The sequence below is a fragment of the Ailuropoda melanoleuca genome, chromosome 14 (genome assembly GCF_002007445.2).
Source record: "Ailuropoda melanoleuca isolate Jingjing chromosome 14, ASM200744v2, whole genome shotgun sequence".
Lineage (NCBI taxonomy): Eukaryota > Metazoa > Chordata > Mammalia > Carnivora > Ursidae > Ailuropoda > Ailuropoda melanoleuca.
In genome coordinates this window covers 50,378,045-50,398,078 of record NC_048231.1, presented here as the reverse complement: position 1 = coordinate 50,398,078, position 20,034 = coordinate 50,378,045, and positions in this window count along the sequence as shown.

Here is a 20,034-nt window from a genome sequence, read left to right as displayed (position 1 = left end):
ACTCAATACACGAGAAACAAATAAACAAATCATAAAATGGGCAGAAGATATGAACAGACACTTTTCCAATGAAGACATACAAATGGCTAACAGACACATGAAAAAATGTTCAAAATCATTAGCCATCAGGGAAATTCAAATCAAAACCACACTGAGATACCACCTTACGCCAGTTAGAATGGCAAAGATAGACAAGGCAAGAAACAACAATTGTTGGAGAGGATGTGGAGAAAGGGGATCCCTCCTACATTGTTGGTGGGAATGCAAGTTGGTACAGCCACTCTGGAAAACAGTGTGGAGGTCCCTTAAAAAGTTAAAAATTGAACTACCCTATGACCCAGCCATTGCACTACTGGGTGTTTACCCCAAAGATACAGACGTAGTAAAGAGAAGGGCCATATGCACCCCAATGTTCATAGCTGCATTGTCCACAATAGCCAAATCATGGAAGGAGCCGAGATGCCCTTCAACAGATGACTGGATTAAGAAGCTGTGGTCCATATATACAATGGAATATTACTCAGCTATCAGAAAGAACGAATTCTCAACATTTGCTGCAACATGGACGGCACTGGAGGAGATAATGCTAAGTGAAATAAGTCAAGCAGAGAAAGACAATTATCATATGATTTCTCTCATCTATGGAACATAAGAACTAGGATGATCGGTAGGGGAAGAAAGGGATAAAGAAAAGGGGGGTAATCAGAAGGGGGAATGAAACATGAGAGACTATGGACTATGAGAAACAAACTGAAGACTTCAGAGGGGAGGGGGTGGGGGAATGGGATAGACTGGTGATGGGTAGTAAGGAGGGCACGTATTGCATGGTGCACTGGGTGTTATACGCAACTAATGAAGCAATCAAACTTTACATCGGAATCTGGGGATGTACTGTATGGTGATTAACACAATATAATAAAATAAAATTAAAAAAAAAATAAATAAATGAAAAATATATGTGTTATCAGTTTCTCCAGCTGATATAAAAGAGAATGCAAACTATTTCCTTAAATTAGTAGTTGACTAAACTTCATTTGGTTTAGAAAATATTTAACTTCTTAGATTTTGTTTATCCTTCATTTGCCCAATTGCCATTTTCCTGGTATAAAAGGGATGGGAAATTTACAAAAAGTACTTCAATTCTGGAGGCCAAAGCTGTAGTTTTCCTTATCCCTTGAAGTCCTCACCCAGAATCACATAGCCCTACGTGGCCAAGTCAGTGGGGCTCAGGAACTGATGCTTCCCCTTTTCTTCAGGAATTTCTCCGTGTTTGGAGAAGTGGATTCCTTAATCTGAGGCTGAACTTGTATTTATAAATAGATGGGAGATAGCAAGACATGGAAAGTAAATTGCATAGGGATGAGGAGGCTTGTGGAGAAGTTTAGGGATGATTAAATCTTTTGTCTTTAAAATGTAGGGAGCTCAATGTGATATACAGAATCTGTCACATTTTTTCAATTTAACTAGAGTGTTTGTAAATTATTGCAAGGCGGATTTACATATGAGATTTTTCTCGGTTTCTCCTCTCCAGAGCCCCACAGAGCCAAGTCCTGGAAGGTGAGATAAGGGGATGGAGGGCAGGCGGTTAGGCAGATGTTGGGAAGGGAATGCTGCCTGCTTTTTGCCTAGACCAGTGGTTCTCAAAGTGTGGCCTCCGAGAATCAGCAGTAGCACCCAACATGGTGTTAGAAATGCAAGTTCTCTCCATTTCTGCGGAATCAGAAACTCTGGGATTGGGCTCCAGCTATTGCTGTGTAAACAAAGCCTCTGTACGATTCTGATATGTTATGGCTTGAGAACCACGGCCCTATAGTTCCAAAGAAAAGATGATTTTCAAATTAAGAAGACCTCTTCAGATGCCAGTTCAAAGCAGGAACCAAAAACAAAACACAGAAGGGAAGAAGCCTGAATAAAAACTTTTCTTTCGAAAATCTACGAGAAGATAACTGGAGAGGGGAGGTCACTGCAAGTGCACAGAGGTTCATGATAACTACAGGATAAAGCATTATTTTCCATAATTCAATCACGTGATTTGAAAAATTATAGCCAACCCGAAAAAGAAAGGGCTACTTTTTAGATAGACTTTCTCATTTTGCAGTTTCCTCGTCTAAGTTCTTTTAGGAATCACTGGTGCGAACATAAGAAACTCCCTAATAAGGGTAAACACAGTGAAATATATTTTCAATGTTTACTTTCCTGCCAATGTGAAAATGATTAAAAACAGTAGAATTCCCAAAGGAGATAATTTCAGTATGTCCTCATGGTGCCTCATTAGTCAATGGTTGATTTGATGTGTGGCAAATGACAGTAGTTTGCTTACAGCTAAAAAATCTGAGAAAGAATAATTTTTTTTACCTTCAGGAAATGATAAATGCTAAACTGACGTATGGTTTACTGTACTGCAGGTAGAAATGCAAGCACTTGGAAGTTAAAATAAACCAGGGAGCCTCTTCCCACAGAGCCTGACGCCCTGCTGTGGTGAATAGACCTGAGGCCACAGGTGCCCTGTGAAGACAGGGACTTCTGGGGTGCTGTCTGCCCCTGGCTCCTATCTTGTTGCAGACCCCCAGTGAGGCTGCGAGCACTGCAGTGGGACAACAGTGTCCCAAAGGACCTTTTACTGTGGCACTGGATTCCCATCTTGGCTTTTGGTGTAGGGCTGTGATGGGTCAAAACTCTACCAATAAGAAGACCACTACTAATGAAATATTGGTAAAATTTAAAAACAAACAAAGAAGGAAGGAGGGGAGGGGAGCAGAGGAAAGGTTTAAAAATCTCCTTGAATTGAACATGCCCAAACAAAGACTTGAATTAAATGTCACACCTTTGTAAGCCCTTACTGGTAATCCTAGGAGCCATTGTCTCTTTTGGGATTACAAAAGGCTTTTTATCCCCCCATAAATTGGCACAAAATAATACACATGCTATTAAGTCCACATAGTCATTCAAGCATTTGGATTATAGTTAAGCACATGATTTAGACCCTTGAGATCAAGGTACAATTTTACACACTGTTAAGAAAAGAAACAAGAGGTCCAAAATGGAGTCACTTGTGCTGAGCTCCATGCCCACAAAGCGAGACTTAATACCTGTCCTAACTGTAGTTTCAGCCTTTCCCCAGAGTGGATTAAACCAACAAGCCAAGAACTACGTGACCAGCACTAGTGAGAGCATCTGCCTACACACACCTGCCCCCTTACTCTAAAGGAAGGGGACGGGGCCTGAAACAATCCTTTCTTTTGTTTATGACTTCCTTGTCCCTGCACCCCTCCTGCCTATAAAAACTTCCATTTTGTCCAACTGCTCTGAGCTCCTTCCAACTTGCTAGATGGGATGCTGCCCGGTTTGTGAATCATGGAATAAAGCAAATTATAATCTTCAAATGTACTCAGTTGAATTTTGTTTTTTAACAACATCCATAATTTTTCTGTCACCTTTTCCACGAAAAGAAAATCTCTGACAAATGGTCACACTTTCCTGAAGTGTGAAGTGAGAGAGGTGTGTGACTACTCCCCAGGGTCCTGAGCTGGCAGACCTGAAGATTTTGCCTCTCCTGTGGAGCCGGGGGACTGAGACCGTGACCAAGCCCTGAGACAAGACTAGTTGTACAGCCAGTGAGGAAGTCGGATCAAGCGTTCAGAAGACCATCCCACCTATGCTATTACTTTACTCATGTAGTGCCTTGTATGCAACCCTGCGTGGTACGATGTATAGGGTCCACTTTGCATGCATCCATCATCACCGTCCCACCCAGACTCCCCTTTCTTTCAGCGATGCTGTACTGGCCATCGGGCCCAGAGCTGACAGCACCCCCAACCCCCCTTGGGTTTAGGGCAGACCCCTGGCTCAAGCTGAGTCAATCAGATTTTCTTTCCAGGGAGCTCTGGAACACGGGTAGGGGAAAAGGAGTCAGTTAGCTGGGGGAACAGAGCTGCAACGTCCTGTGTGGTCACGGCCCAAGCTATCACAGACCAAAGCCAGACACAGCGAAGAAAGAGCTTGCAGACAGAAGGGCAGACAAGGAACTCTACTGCCGTGCAGAAGTCAGTAACTCTGACTTTCTCGAGCATGTGGTGTGATGCCATTTCCTGAGGGAGTAGCTACTGAATAAAGAAGTAAAACCACCTTTCATTTATGTTGAGTAAGTGCCTTGTGTTCCTGGTATAAAAGAATGTATGTCCCAAACGAGTCTGGGAAGGACTCTAATTCTGTATAATGTAATTTCCAATCTTCTGGAAAGAAATTAACATTCTTTTTTTTTTTTTTAAAGATTTTATTTATTTATTCAACAGAGATAGAGATAGCCAGCGAGAGAGGGAACAAGCAGGGGAGTGGGAGAGGAAGAAGCAGGCTCATAGCAGAGGAGCCTGATGTGGGGCTCGATCCCATAACGCCGGGATCACGCCCTGAGCCGAAGGCAGACGCCCAACCGCTGTGCCACCCAGGCGCCCCAGAAATTAACATTCTTGATTTAAAAAAAAATTAAAACAATTTCATGATAAACTTTAATTTTTTAAGATTTTATTTACTTATTTGAGAGAAAGTGCGTGCGAGCACAGTGAGGGGGAGGGGCAGAAGGAAAAGCAGACCCCCCACTGAGCACAGAGCCCAAAGCTGGGCTTGCTCCCAGGACCCTGAGATCATGACCTGAGCTGAACCACCCAGGCGCCCCATATGATAAACTTTAATGAAGACTGGTTCTGGGAAACCTGTCACCCACCCACTCAGTCTAAGTGAGACAGAGGCGATCTTTCATCAAACATCCTTTTCTTATTGTATCTGGTCTAATCATCTAAACATGCCAGATTGCACTAAGTCTCATACTTAAATTGTTTCAAAAGGTTGCTTTAGCAAGAGCCATCAGTCATGCTCTGAGGCAGTGGTGGTCAAAACGCGGGGTCCAGGCGATGTGGATATGTGGGAAATTTAAGAACCACTGCCCTGAGGGCTCCGGAGCTCCTACTGGTGGTTGCTGGATACCTTTAAGAACCACATTCGGGCTGGGTTGTGTGGGAGTGGAGAGAACCTAACCACAAACCACCTTTCCACATTCTTCTTGGTTCAAAGTGGTCTCATTCCAAAGCATCAATTATCCTAAAGATGGCGGCTTAGAAAGTGACCCCGTGAAAAGCCCACCTAGTGTTTACACTGTAAACTGTGGGGCTTTGTTTAGGGAACATGACCAGTTGCTCTTCTCCTGGCCCCATGGGAACCCCAGGCTGTTGGAGCCTGGCTTCCCCACTGAGGAGGTTGATGAGTTGGCCCTGCAGAATTCCCCTTACACAGAACATGTCCAAACAAGTCAGCAAAACTCTGACTTGCTTGCAGTTATTAGCCACGAAGATCTCCCTCTGACGTGTTTAGCTTGGGGATAATGTCATGTTCCCAAACAGCAGACCTTAAACTTGACAGATGGCAAGAGCTGCTATCTTTCTTTAAAATGAAGAGCAGGGAAGGAAACTTAATAATTGGGAGAACACAAATTTGGAAAAGACAAAAATGGTCACCTCCTTCCTAGACTCTTCCTCACCAGTCCTCTCCTACCTGCATCCACGGGAAGCTGTTCATTCTTTCCCTCGTGCCCCACAGCAGCACCCATCTCCCCTAACACATCATCATACATCATCCTTGCTTATATACTGGCTCCTTAACAAGACTCTTTGAGGGCCAAAGCAATGATTAGTCATTTTTGTGTTCTCTGTGTTTGGCAAAATTTACGTGTTAAATGAATGAACCTTAACTAGGGCTGACTCAGATGTTTGGGTGGGAAACGGAATCAACCAGCAGATTCTAAGACTCATTCAGTCAAACCTTCCTGACTATACAGATTTCTGTTGGATGCACACTTGTGCCCCCAACACACCCACCCCCCCACACACATAAACACACATCCTGATGGTGATTTCAGGTCAGTTAAGATTTCCTCTCAGCTTAAAAATGCTTCAAGTGGCTGTCCTAGCTAATTGCAACAGTCCATCCAAATAGAATTAGCTTCCAAACAACACTCTTAAAGGAAGGTGTGCACCAGGCATTGTAGGGTCATTTCTGTTCCCATCGCTCAACCAAAGAAAAATCTTGAGAATTCAAACTGCGTATTTTCAATCTTATCAGTTCCTTAGGGGCTGCTCAGGAGTGTACCTTTGTGTTCTCAGCGAACAAGGGTTTGCTAAGGAAAAGAGGAGTGTCAGTAAGATTAGACACTGTTTTCTTAGCTCAGTGCCCTGGCACCATTCAGGGACTTGGGGTGCCATTTACATATAAACAGTGTAATTGCAGTGATCTCTGGAGCTGGCACAAATTAGGCTGGTGCTTGATATGCTAATTACAATTCTCTATAATCCAAGGAGGCTGTTTGGAAAGAGAATTTAGAATTGGAGAGAACTGAAACTGGGGAGGTTAAGTGACTTGCCAGAGGTCACATGGCTAATTAATTGGAACGTGTCTGTGTGTTTTGAATGTACAAAAGGTTTAACATACAGTATCTCATTTAATCCTCACAACAACTCTTGGGGGAGTATTTTATCACTATTATTGTCATGCTGCTGGTGGATAAAGGAAATTACATGGAGAAGTTAAGCCACAATTTGCCCAGATTCACTCAGCTACCAAGATGCCCTGTGATCTATTGAGATTTTGAGGTCGGTCTGGTCCTAAAGCCGGTCATTGGCAGGTCATTCTTTCTTACCAGGGACAGACCAAGATTGGGTGTTAAATCAGCAATGACCATACGCTGCCTAGTTCCCATTATTTTTTTTTAAGATTTTTATTTATTTATTTATTTTGAGAGCGAGAGAGCCAGAGAGAGAGAGCACAAGCAGGGGGAGCAGCAGAGGGAGAGGGGTCTCTATCCAAGGACCTTGGGATCATGACCTGAGCCAAAGGCAGATGCTTAATCAACTGAGCCACCCAGGCACCCCTCCTAGTTCCCACTATTGTTATACATTATTAAAGTCTGGTTTCTTAAATCAGAAAAAAAAACCACCCTGTACATTTTCCATAATTTAAATTAGACTTTAGGGCACCTGGCCACCTCAGTCAGTGAAGCATGCAACTGTCGATTTCAGAATGGTGAGTTCAAGCCCTGCATTGGGCATCAAGCCTACTTAAAAAAAAAATAATAAAATAAAATAAATTAGTCTTCTGTTTAGTTCCCAACCAAATTCACTGTTATCAAGATCTTTATATTTCATTCCATTCATAAGCTGTCTAAATAGGAACAAAGATTTCATTAATATTGTGAATCAGGAGAAAAAATGTATAAAATTTTCTTTTCCATTTTCCCCCTCATTTGAGATTTGTAATGTATCTAGCAGCAATTGATGCAGTATATTCTCTGTCCTTACTTTTATTTTTTTTTATTTTTTAAAAAGATTTTATTTATTTATTTGACAGAGAGAGAGAGAAAGAGAGCATGAGCAGGGGGGAGGAGCAAGGGTAGAGGGAGAAGCCGGTTCCCCACTGAGCAGGGAGTCCAATGCGGGACTGGATCCCAGGACCCCAGGATCATGACCTGAGCCGAAGGCAGACACTTACTGACTGAGCCACCCAGCACCGTCTCTGTCCTTACTTTCAAAAATTAAAAAAGGAAACATTCATGTTTACATATTTGGAGAGGAGTATGTATACTTTTGCACAGTAGAAGTAATGGATGGATGGATGGATGAATTCATTTCTCCTTTATTCAAGAAATTTCTTAGTGATTGGCAGGGCGTCTCTCAGACTTATCCTGAAATGTGTACACAATCTGGTCCTGGTTGTTTGTGCAGGATAAATATGGAAATGTTGCAATTCATATGCCTCAAGTCGGGGTTAGGCAATTCCACTCCCGTGCTGTGCCCTGAAGCTAGCCAAGCTTGCAATGACAGGAAATGGGAATCAGTCAATACCCAGGGGACTTCAGAGAGCTCAGACAGTGTGTATATAGGGTAGAGCTCAGGGGCTGAGGTAGGGGCACCGTGAAGGAGATGGGTGATGGCTGTGCCTTGCATATAGAAAATGCTCAAGGAGAACTTACTTTCCTAATTGATTGGCTTAGAAGTCATTGCGCAAGCAGAGAGAGGAGAAGGATGAACCTTCTGGAGCCCAGAACCAACTTAAAGGATCAGGGAAGTGGTACGGAGAAGCATCTTCCTGCAAGCATCAGCTCGCTCCTCTGTCCTCTGAAAGGCCTTCCAAGTAGACTCCTGGCCATCCTGAGATCAACCCTTGGACAGCACAGAGCTCCAGTGAAACCTCGGTGTCCTCCAAAGCAGACAAACAGAGGGACGGGATTGTGGCAACTCTCTCCTTCGTTATGAATGCGGAAACGCCGCCGTGGCAGACAGGGAGCTAAAAACATCCAGATCTGTGGCCTCGGAAGCTACGTCAATTCCACACACCTGCAAAATCATCAGTAACATCCTGCACACTGATGACACGATTTTCTTTTTTTAAAAATATTCATTTATTTATTCAAGAGAGAGAGAAAGTGGGGGGGAGGGGCAGCGGGAGAGGGAGAGAGAGCCTGACCCCATGACCCCAAGATCATAACCTGAACTGAAATCAAGAGTCGGACGCTCAGCCAGCTGAGCCACCCAGGCGCCCACATGATTTTCACATCTATGATGCTATTACCAACATCAAAAACCTTCCTAAGGCATTTTGTTAAATCAGCATTGGATCTGACCACATTATCTCTGTGCTCAAATAAATGTCTGAGATGGAGATACCTACAGTTTTTGAAGGCATGGATCAAAGTCATGCTTCTACTCAGCCAGTAGCAGGTAAGTGCCACCCAAGGGCATTTTCAGTGGGCTGGCGCTTGTCCGTTGTGTATTTCACCATGTAGCACAAAGGGAAACAGGTCCAAACGCAGCAGTGTTGTCAAATGGACATGGGAAAATCACAAGTCTTTTCCCTCGTGCCTCTGTTTTCCCAAGTCTCAAAGAATCTAACTGCTTCTTCCTTTGCTCCTCTCAAATGACACTCTCCCAGGATCACATTTAAACTTCCGAAGGGACCTAAAGACAGCTAGTTGTTTCAGGGGCTCAAGGTCAGCCCCTCCCTAGGTCACCATACAGGGATCAGGAATCGTGCTCCTCTCACTCAAAGGCCCTATTCACATTTTTAATTAAAAAACTGCTTCTCCACCTTTTTAAATTTTAACTTATCTAGAATTAGTTTGAGCAGAACTCATTTTTCCTGTATGGACTCCATGAGCTCCCAGGGGCCTCTGATTCCTGCTGAATATAAAACTCTCCTTCCACCATCACCTCACTGATGAATGGACATTCTAGAAATGCTCCTGGCTTTCTGAACCCAAAGAGCAGACATTGTGCATTAAGTTTCCCATGAAGAAGCAAAACAACCACGGCCATCACCTGCCTGATGACGGTTAGTTCTTCCCTTCCAGGTGCTTCTCTTGCAGATCTGTCCCCTGTGCATCTCACGAAGTCATCTCCCTGTCACCCCAGGCAAGGTCCACAGCAGCTCTGCTGGGTGCCTGCCACCCCGGGGTCGCCCCACCGTGGGAGGCAGTTCCGGGTACGGCAGTGGGTGAGCACTTCTGAGGGCAAAGCTTGGCCCCGCCACTAAACAGTGTTGTGGGCTTTGCTGAATTACTTCTTTTCGTTGTGGCTCAGTTACTTCATCTGTAAAACTGAAAGAAAAGCGTATCGAGGTCCCATTATTCCCTTTGATAAGCCTCGTTTGCTACCTCCACCATAGAGCCTTGCCAGACTTAATTACTTCCCTCTGCATGTTTTCTTCCTTTTTTTTAAATTTGCAAATCAGAATACCTATTCATAATTTTCCAGTGAGAAACGGACTGCCAAGCACACTCTTTGCCTGGCAGCGGGTTTATAGAGGAAGCTCATTTACCATTGGAAAGTTGGTGGGCACGGACTCAGAGGCGCTGGCCTCATGACTCAGTGATACACCGCTTTGCCCTCCATCTCCGGAAGTCCTAGCTGATCCTTGTTCAGGGCTTGCGGATGCTCAGCAGCGTGAGTCTCAATGTCTGTGTGTATTAAAATGTAATCCTCAGGGTCGCCTCGGCGGCGCAGGGGGTTAAGCCTCTGACTCTCCTTTCGGCTCAGGTGCCGATCGATCTAGCCACACGAGGGGCTCTGCGCTGAGTGCAAGGTCTGCTCGAGACTTTCTCTCCCTCTCCCCCAACCCCCGGTGTACTCTCTCTCTCTCTCTTTCTCTCTCTTTCTGTCTCAAAAATAAATAAATAAATCCTCTGAAAAATCCTCACAACAGCCCTATGAGTCAGGCACCATTCTTATCACCATTTTATAAGAAAACTGAAGCACGGAGAGTAGGTAACTCACCCGAGAGTACAATCTGGCAATGCTGGAGTCGGGTGCCGAGCCCCAGCTCTCATCTACTGGCTTGTGCTTTCTCATCGGAGTAACTGGGCAAGCACTTGCCACGGCTGTTCACTGCACCTTGCATGACATATGCGGCCCCAAACTAACGCAGCTGTTTTGACTTTGCTCCCTGATATTTGCACGCTTTCCCCACACTCACAGCCTTCCGCTTAGGAGGGGCAGGGAAGGAACTGGGGGTTGCTGATCTTCTCTTTTCCTTTGCTGTCATGGGTCATCACTTTCAGCGGAAGTGCCAACACCAGGAAGTGACAAGAATAGGAAATAATGGGATAGAGGTCCTAGGTCATTCGTGCTTCTTTGGACACTATAGCAGGCAAGTCCCGGTCAGTGAAGCCCCTGATTCAAAAGGAAAGCCTCTCAGTGCTTCCAGAGCCCCACTTACTACTCAGTCAGACCCGGGCCTCTCAAAATGCGCAGGAACGCGCACCCTCTCCAGGCAGTCCCTGAATGCACAAATTCCTTAAAGAGTGAATCTGCTCTGTAATTCACTTTGAAAAGTTCCAGGCATCTAGGAGGTATTAATTGCTGGTGCTTTTGATCTTGATTTCTCCACATTTCATTAACTGAGATTAAAATGAGTCTCTCTTTGAAAAGCTATAGGATAACCGTACTCTGGTCCATGTTCTTACCCTGGACGCATATGTAGAAGTAGTACAAAGGAACACTTTGGCCTCCTTAATTTTCAGTGAATAAAGCAAAAGTGAAATCCAGAATGTTCTCCTCGATAGAACGTTGTCTAAGATTCTAGAATCTTGCTGAGTGAATAGATAGAAGGGCATCATCCCTGAAGAGGGATTTGAACAGATGGACAATTCTTCTTAAGTTTTAAGTAACAAGTCCCTTGACCTTGATGATACATTTGTAGAGGCTTTCAAGACTGGGAGCAAGGAAAGAAAGAGAAAGCAACTTTTATGATTACATAAAATCCCGGTATGTGTAGAATGTTCTGTGTGTGGCCTGTTGAAGGTGCCAGACAACGACAAAGATACGACTCTTGTCTTCTTTAAGAATAAAGACCAGAAGGACAGCACAGTAATGGTGGCAGCTCTTGTAGTCCTCCAGCTCTGGAAGTTCCTCGCTGTCTTCCTGCTTGACCCCCACTTGCTCCAGGGGTGCGTTCTAGTAGTTAGATAATAGGCAGAGATACACAAACTACCCGCGGTGTGCGGATTTCTGTATTGCCCTGTGGTTCCGTACTTGAGAAGGTGATACTCTGCGGAAGACAGCCGCGAATGCATCTACAGAGTTGACACAGAAAGCCTGGCCCTGATAACAATCTTCTCTGTAGCATTTTTTGAAGCACGGCCTTCAGCCTAGGCAACACTTTTTCCCAAGAACTTGTGATTGTACTTTTAAGACAGCCCGTTCCATTCTATTTCACTTATCTTTTAAGGGATGAAAACAATTAAATCCTTCAAATAGCGTGTTTCATTCCTTTGAGATACTGAATAGACAATGAATTTTTATTTTCTTTATCTCTTCTTTCTATGCTTCCATGATTATTTCATTTTTCATTACTTGATAAATTTCCAAACTCCTTGATGATATTTTGGAAGCACCTTACAGAGAAAACAGAAATAAGGAAACAAACTAAGGAATTGGAAGTTCATGAAATCACTGAACGTTGTATCCTATATGATAAAATGGCATTCTGTTGGCGCAAAAAACAAGATCCTCGCCTCGCTGTAGGACAAAAGCTATTTGTGCAGCTGAAAGACAGTCTATGCAGCATCATCTCCAAAGTAGGCTTTGATCTGGGCCGCTACTAAGAAGGTTTAGCTGCTCAGAGACTTATAATCTTTAAATATATAATGATTTTTCAATATTTACACGGTCTTTTTCAAGGGCAAACAAGACCCGTTAAAGCATGAAGACTGTGCTTCACAGATTCATATATTTGTAAAACAGAGAATGGTTGCTCTATTCTGTTTCAGCTTGATTCCTTGCCTTATGCTGACCGTCCTGATTTTTGGGTCACCAGGAGCAACATCCCTGTGGCTCAGTCGTCAGGTTTACTGCTCACGGCAGCAAGGGAGAAAGGACATCATGGGAGCCTTCAGTATGAGGGTGTTAAAGAGAACACGGATTTGGACTTGGGGGATTTGGGGGAGGGTTTAATGAATTGGGGCTCTGCTATAGCCTGAATGCTGCTGGGAAGTGGGGGTCATTCTGATTGGGTATCTTCATGAATCTTATAGAAGGAGGGACGAGTGAGCAAGGCTGAAGCTGTAACGGGTAAGAGGCAGCAGTCACTCCAGTTAGGGATCAGAGAGGGATGTCTGAGCATTTGTGTGGTTTAGAGAATGCTCACGTTTTGTCTGTGTTCAGACATGACTACTGAGAGAGTGCTCTGGTTTTGGTCTTGCCCGTCATGGTCCCAGAGTGGCCTTGTCTGATGCTGAGGCTCTGTACACTGTTTATATTTAACCGGAGAACCCCAGGGCCTGGTTTTGAGATCCGGGCCAAATCCTAGGAACGCGGAGGCCTGGATGATAGTGGAGGCCAGGTCCAGCTGTCAGGGGTAGCTTTTCTCTTTCTTGTAATACTCTCCATATGAGATTATGAGCCCCATAAAGGCAGATGCCAATCTTTTCATCCCTGCTATTCCCAGTAGACTATATACAGCCTAGCACTTTTGAAGGGGTTCAGCGAATAATCTTTGAACGAATGTGTGTATAAATGAGTGAGTGGATGAACAAGCTATGGAGATTCTTAAAAGTCTTCTATCCAATTATATGTAAAAGAGTTACACAGAACAAAAAGAGTTCACGTCTTCCTCGTGAAGGTGGACGTAGAGAGGAGTCAGTCTGATCCAATCTGGAGACATTCTTACCTTGAGGAATGTGCACGGGTCATGGGGTGACCTTGCAGCCTGAGCTGCCTGTTCAGGTCTGGCTCGTGCCTGTTGTCTCATGTCATTGTTAGTAGTGCCCCTTCAGTCTCAATATTCTATGGTCTGATTATGATCACCCTAATCATGGACAGGAGGACTGTTCTAGAATGACAACCAGTGGGTCCCTGTTCTGGGGGTTCCTAACTAAGGGCTGACCAGAGAACACGATGGCAATGCTCTCCAAGGCCTCTTTCTGCTTTCAAATTCTCAGGTCCTGTGGGGAGTATTTAAAGAGACAAATGTGAATTGGACTTATTCTAAGTAATAATACTGAGGGCCACTGAAAAAATATGATTAACTGTCAGGGCACCCAGGGGGGTTCAGTTGGTTAAGCTTCTGACTCTTGGTTTTGGCTCAGGTCATGATCTCAACGTCGTGAGATGGAGCTCCAAGTCAGGCTCCGCACTCGGCAGGGAGTCTGCTTGGGGGCTCTTCCTCTGCCCCTCACTCACGTGTGCACTCGCTCTCTCTCAAATAAAATAAATAAAGCCTTAAAAAAAAAAAAACCCATGATTAACTCTCAATAGTCTGCCCCAATAGGATAATCAGGAATGTGAGTAACTAACATTTGTCATATTTATTCCGTCATATTAACCTTCTTAATTATACTGTTCTATTAAAAGTGGTTTACATCACCTGGTACATTTTGTCTGAGAATAAAGAGAGGTGGCCCACAATTTGCTACAGATAATCCCACGTTGACAATTAAAATAGCATGCGCAAATTCACCCCAACCCCCAGATTCGTGAAGCTGGGACATACATTAAAGCTTGCTTAAGTTCAACTCCCTAATTTTATAGATGAGGCCTTGAAGGTCTAGGAAGACTGAGCTATTTCGTCCAAGGTAACTGCACAAATAATAGTGATCAGACACGGAACCCACATTGTTCTATCACCTCACTGGTAAAATGTGCTTGACAGTAATTTTACATAGAAACAGTAATAAAAATGTATTATATGTGTGCTCTTTCGTAGTGTCGTATTTCCTGAATCAATCGGGAAACTTATTTCCTAAGTACTATGTGCTATGGAAGCTTCTGTGAATCCATTGTTCTATTTTTGCTTTCCGTGTGAACCTGCTCTTGTTTTATACGGAAAGAAGAGCTCTGTAGTTGGGAGAGGCGACCCGCGAGGTGAAGTGGCTACTGGCATCTTCTACTCCCAACCTCATTTCTGTTTTGAAAGGTAGTAACTGTGTAGGTAGGTATATAAATAATAGTTACAATAAAAGCAAACACGCACGTGCTGTACGTTTCAGAAGCTGCACCGTGAAATCTGTAATGTTTCTAAATTAAGGGGGTGGCCACAGAACACATTAATTTCCCTGCGTTTTTCAGAGTATACATGCTGCTGACCAGGAAATGTAGAGAATTTTGATTAGTTTTCCCTATTTAACAATGTATTTTCTTATGTGCTTCAAGCTTAGAATCCCAAAATAATTTTTAAAAAATAATTTTAAAAATTTAGCATTTGTCAGAAGGAGAGAGCCCAAATTTCTAAGTGTGAATTTAGCAAACATGTCAAAAGCTTTTATAAGGGAATACTGCCTCGATTAATTAAAGGAAGCCTTGGAATCACCAACACTTCCAGACTCATTTTCTCCGTGCCGGGGAAGGGGTGCACCATCACAACACCTACCACTAGGGGGCATCCTCCAACACATCTTAGCCGTTTCCCTAAAGGAGCAGTGAATCTCAAGGGTGTCCGCGCACAGCACCCCCCTTTTCTTACAAACGCCCTTACGTTCTGCAGTGAGAATCATTATGTGTATATCACTCATTATGTGGGTATCACACATACCTTTAAAAATCAATATAATGCTCTAATGATAATATAAAAGAGAAATAATAAGAAAGCAATTTATAATGAAGTAATATGTATTTCCACATATAAAGCTTAGGTACAAATATATTAGAAAATACATACGATGAAGTAGCCAGATTCTGTACATAGAGGCAATTGGTAAAATGCAGACAGATAGAGATGTGTTACCATGATGATTCAAATGCTTTGAGTGGCGTTGCCATTGATGACAAAATGACTGAAGATGAAGAAGTCATTGTATATCTCCAAATAAAACTAAGACTATTCTATTGCTGCTGCATTTCTTTAAAAACAAATCCAGTATGGGGCACCGGGGTGGCTCAGTCAGTTAAGCATCCAACTCTTGATTTCGGCTCAGGTCATGATCTTGGGGTCCTGGAATCAAGTCTGATGTTGGACTCCACACTGGGAGTGGAGTTGGCTTGAGATTCTCTCTCCCTCTCCTGCTGTTCCTCCCCACCCCTGCTCTCTCTCTCAAAAAAAAAAAAATCTAGTATATATGAAAACAACCCTGAAAATTCTACTTTATACATAAAAACATTGTGTTTATCTGTAAAATAGTGCTATCAACAATATTTGTGTCCCTCTCACCCCCAAATTCATGTGACATCCTAATGCCCAATGTGATGGACTCAGGAGGTGAGGCGTTTGGGAAGTGATTAGCTCAGTATGGTGGAGCCTTCATGAGTGGAATTAGTGCCATTATAAAGGGACCCCAGAGGAGTCTGCCATGTGAGAACAGCAGACACATGTCCCCATGTGAGGACAGGAGAAGATGGCAGTCTGCAGTCAGGGAGAGAGCTCTCACCTGAACGTGACCACGCAGGTATGCTGAGCTCAGACTTCTAGCCTCCAGAATTGTGAGAAATAAATTTCTGTTGCTCATATGCCACCCAAACCATGGTATTCTGCGAAAGCTGCCCAAACGAAGAGAGTTACATTCTAGGCTCAGATAATGACACTGTTTAGTTTGGTTTTTAACCTATGTGAATGTTTCAGAAGGACATTTGGAAGTTGGACAGCATGTGCAGCAGCTCTTCTCTGGGCATATTGTGACATCTAGCACCTCTGACACCCTCTCCTAAATTCCACAAGTGCGCCCAACCCAGCTGCATGACAACAAAACATATGCTTCCACCCTCATGGAGAACCACCGGTCAAGAGCAAAAGGGCCTCCTTTCTACCTTCATGTGTATCTTCCTTTAGCTCTCAGATGAGAGGGAGATTCTCCTCTTTCCCCGAAAGACTGCCCCTGGGAGAGCCTTGTAGGACTGGCCTGCTTCAGGTCCCACATGACATTTAGGCAGTAACCCTGCAAGAGAAGCTGGAAGGCACCCCCACACACCTCCTGGGTTGGATGCATCCGCTTCAACCTCAGAGGGCTCCCTGACTTCAGGTTTCCTTTTTTAACCCCAATTTTCCTGAAACGTACGCACACATGCGCGCGCAAACACACACAGCACCTCTGTTAAAAATCTTCTCTTCTTCCCACTCTTTTCAAAGAGGATTACTTCTGATGATTTAAGCGAGGAATGATTTCATATTCTAAATGCACTTTTGTGTTAAAATAAGCAGAAAGAACTGGAAAAGAATGTCCCTAGGTTTGGACAAGGTTTTGAGGGTGCAGAAATTCTGCATATAATTCTGCCTGTGTGTACAGAGCAGTAAGAGAAGTGTAGTCCCATGTCCTATTTTTTCTACTATGTGTCAAACAAGGTAAAAAAAAAAAAATTCTCTTTATTTTCTAACTTTCGCTCCAAGTTGGGTGGGCTCACATTTCAAAGAGTATTGATTATTCCACTGGTACTAAATAGGTGGTGGTGATGACGACAGTGATAATTATACCTTACCCAAGGGCACAGAGCGTGCTAGAGCCTTAGGCAGGATCTGGACCCAGATTGTGCGGTGTGGAGGCCTCAGCTCTTGTCACTATACCACACTTTTTGACAAGGAATTCATGGATACAGTCACACCAAATTACCTATTACGCCAATGCTGCATGCAGTTCCCTAGGCCTGTACTTACGCTTCTGCAAAAGAATGAGAAAATCAGAACCTTGGTATGTAGTGCAAGTGTTTATAACACAGGGTTTACAATGCAGGGAATTGATTACTGAGTGGGGGAGGAATCAAGAGCCAAATGGGACAGTGATGTAACCCAGAGATTTGCAACCACAAGAAGCCGCTTGTACCCTTGACTGAGAGGCAACAGGAGGAGGTAAAGTTACCAGAGGCTTCAGGTCATTCAGTGAAAGCTGGAACCTCAGTAAGCCAGCCCACAAAGGAGACCGGGCCACTCTGAAGAAGCCACTTGAGGCAGACAGAGAAGGTAATAACCCTGGTTTCTCCCTTGCTATTACATTCTAATCTCCAGCAGCCAAACCCAATCAGCAAACCCAGGAACCTGGAAAACCAAACTGGGTCTGAGGGCAGACAGACCCCAAAAGGCACACCCACATGGGATTTTGTTGTTTGCCAGAAGAAAACACCTTAAGCCTCCTTTAAATTGTAACCCCCAACACCTTTAGACTAACTTGATGAGACAATAAATTTTTTTTTAAAAATCACATGTGGCTTTAAAAACATCTATCATGCAAGCAGATATCTTTTTACACCTGTGGCTCACTGAATATTAGAAAAAGAGAGCATTATTGAATACCTCCTTGCTAAGGGCCAGCAGAAACAATTGCCAGGCTAATACTTCCGAGTACGAATTTTGCTAACCTGAGGGAAAAGGAAGCTGGCTACAAGTAGTGTGGTCGTCTGGCCAGTATTTCTGCAAGACTAATTTACCAGAACATTTTCAGGTGGGCTTGTGCATGATTATATATAGTATGAAGAGCTGGCCAGCTTGTGCTAGGAGTCCTGGACATAATTCTTCAGAAATGTAGGGTACTGGAGACTTCTGGGTCTCTGGAGGAAGTTCTATGTGAAGGTCCTGGCCCCTGAATTACAGTGAGTTGTGCTCCAGGACTGAGGGGGCTGCCACTTTCTGATTAATTGACTCCAACTGAGAGTTGGAGCGCCCTCTAGGGGACAGCTGGCTACCGGGCCCTACCTCTCCCGACCCGCCCCCCCCCACCCACCGTGGCTGGGCCCTAAGCTCCCCGCTTCCTTTCTGCAGTGTTATTGCTTACCAATGTCCTTTTTCTTCAAATACTCCATAAAATATGGCTGTGGCCTTATGAGATATTGCGTCAAAGGAGACTTAGTACAGATTATATTCTGAGGGTGCTATCACACATTCAGAGGAATTGCCAGATAAATGATTCACAGAAAACATGAACAGCAGCAGGAAGGAGGGGGTTCTAGCGCCCTCAGAGCTCAGCCACAGGACATGGCCCAGTATCACTGCCGGCATCTAAGAAGCAGACAAGATGTTTTCTGGGAGTATGACTCTCCTGATTTACAGTGATTTTTTTAAATTATTTTTTTTAGATTTTGTGTATTTATTTGACAGAGAGAGACAGCGAGGGAGGGGACACAAGCAAGGGGAGTGTGAAAAGGAGAAGCAGGCTTCCCGCCGAGCAGGGAGCCTGATGTGGGGCTGGATCCCAGCGACCTGAGCCAAAGGAAGACGCTCAACGGCTGAGCCACCCAGGAGCCCCTACAGTGATGTTTTTAAAATCACTTTATCCTGTACTTTTTGGAGGAGGTGGCTAAGTAGGGTAATTTGTGGTTAAGATCATAGACCTTGGAGCCTCTTTCTCCTTGTATCTTTACAAGTCTGTCCCCTTTTCTCGACCCCTACTACCATAGACCCCTGGTCTGTGCTTGTTGCCACCACTGACTGCTTCCCCTCATGAACCTCCCTCTCCTCATTACTGCAGCCACTGGGATCTTTCTAGGCAAATAAGGGCAGCCATGCTCTCCATCCTCCAAAGCCTCCTCCAGCCTTTAGGATAACAGCCACGGGATATTTGGTGGCACACGCCCTCCAGTGATCTCTCACCTACAACCCCTGCTCTGTAAATCCTGGGCACCCAACTACACCCCAGGAAAACGCCAATCTTCCCAGGTGGGGGGCAAATGCCCACTCTAGCAACTCGTAGTTATTTTGCCTCCTGGCAAAGCCAAGTCTAGAGGACAGGCTGGGCCTTAGTCCTTTGAGTATTACCCAACATCCAGCGCCTGGGAATAAACTTGCACTCAAGGGTATTTGAAAAGTACTTTACAGTTTGCAAGTGTTCCTCACATCTGCCGATTTAATCCTCCCAACACTCACCTGGCAGTATTTTCTAGTTATACAGGCAAGGCAACTGAGGCTGGAAAAGGTCAGTGGCCCACGTTAGACTCTCAAGTGGCAGAACTGGTACTCACCCCCCTGGTTCTCTGAGGCGACAGCATGTAGGACTGAGAATTCTACAAACTTGATGTGAATTCCCACCCGGTCACGGCCTGGCTAAAGCACCGGCTTCACCTCCCTGCGCCTGTGTGCTCATCCTTAAAGAAGACAATACTTCCAATTCGGATTTGTTACGAGGATTAAATAAAACAATGCCCATGGAGCGTCTAACAGTGTCTGGCTCCCAGCCAGAACTATAAATGTGAGTTCCCTCTCTGACCCCAAGCTTGGCGAGCTGCTTCTCCTATTTCTACAGCAGCTCCTCCTTCTCTGAGCTCCGGAGGCCCCGGGGGGGGGGCGGTGCCAACTGTGGAGCACCGTGCCCGTTTTGACGTGATAGCTGCATCGGGTACCAGCTAATCCTTAAAGAAGTGTGGGGACTCCGGGCCCGGCTGTGAGAAGACAGCAGGGAGGGAACTAAGGGGCCCTAGGAGGCAGGGGTTGGATGGAGGGGCCCGTGGGGAGCGTGGGTCAACAAGAGAGGGAGGGCTGGCACCCCACTGCACACACACCACAGACCGGTCCGTTCAGGACTCCCGACCTCCAGTCTCCCGCAAGTGGTCGGTGCCCGCTTCTCTCCCACCCCACTTTACCCCCCCA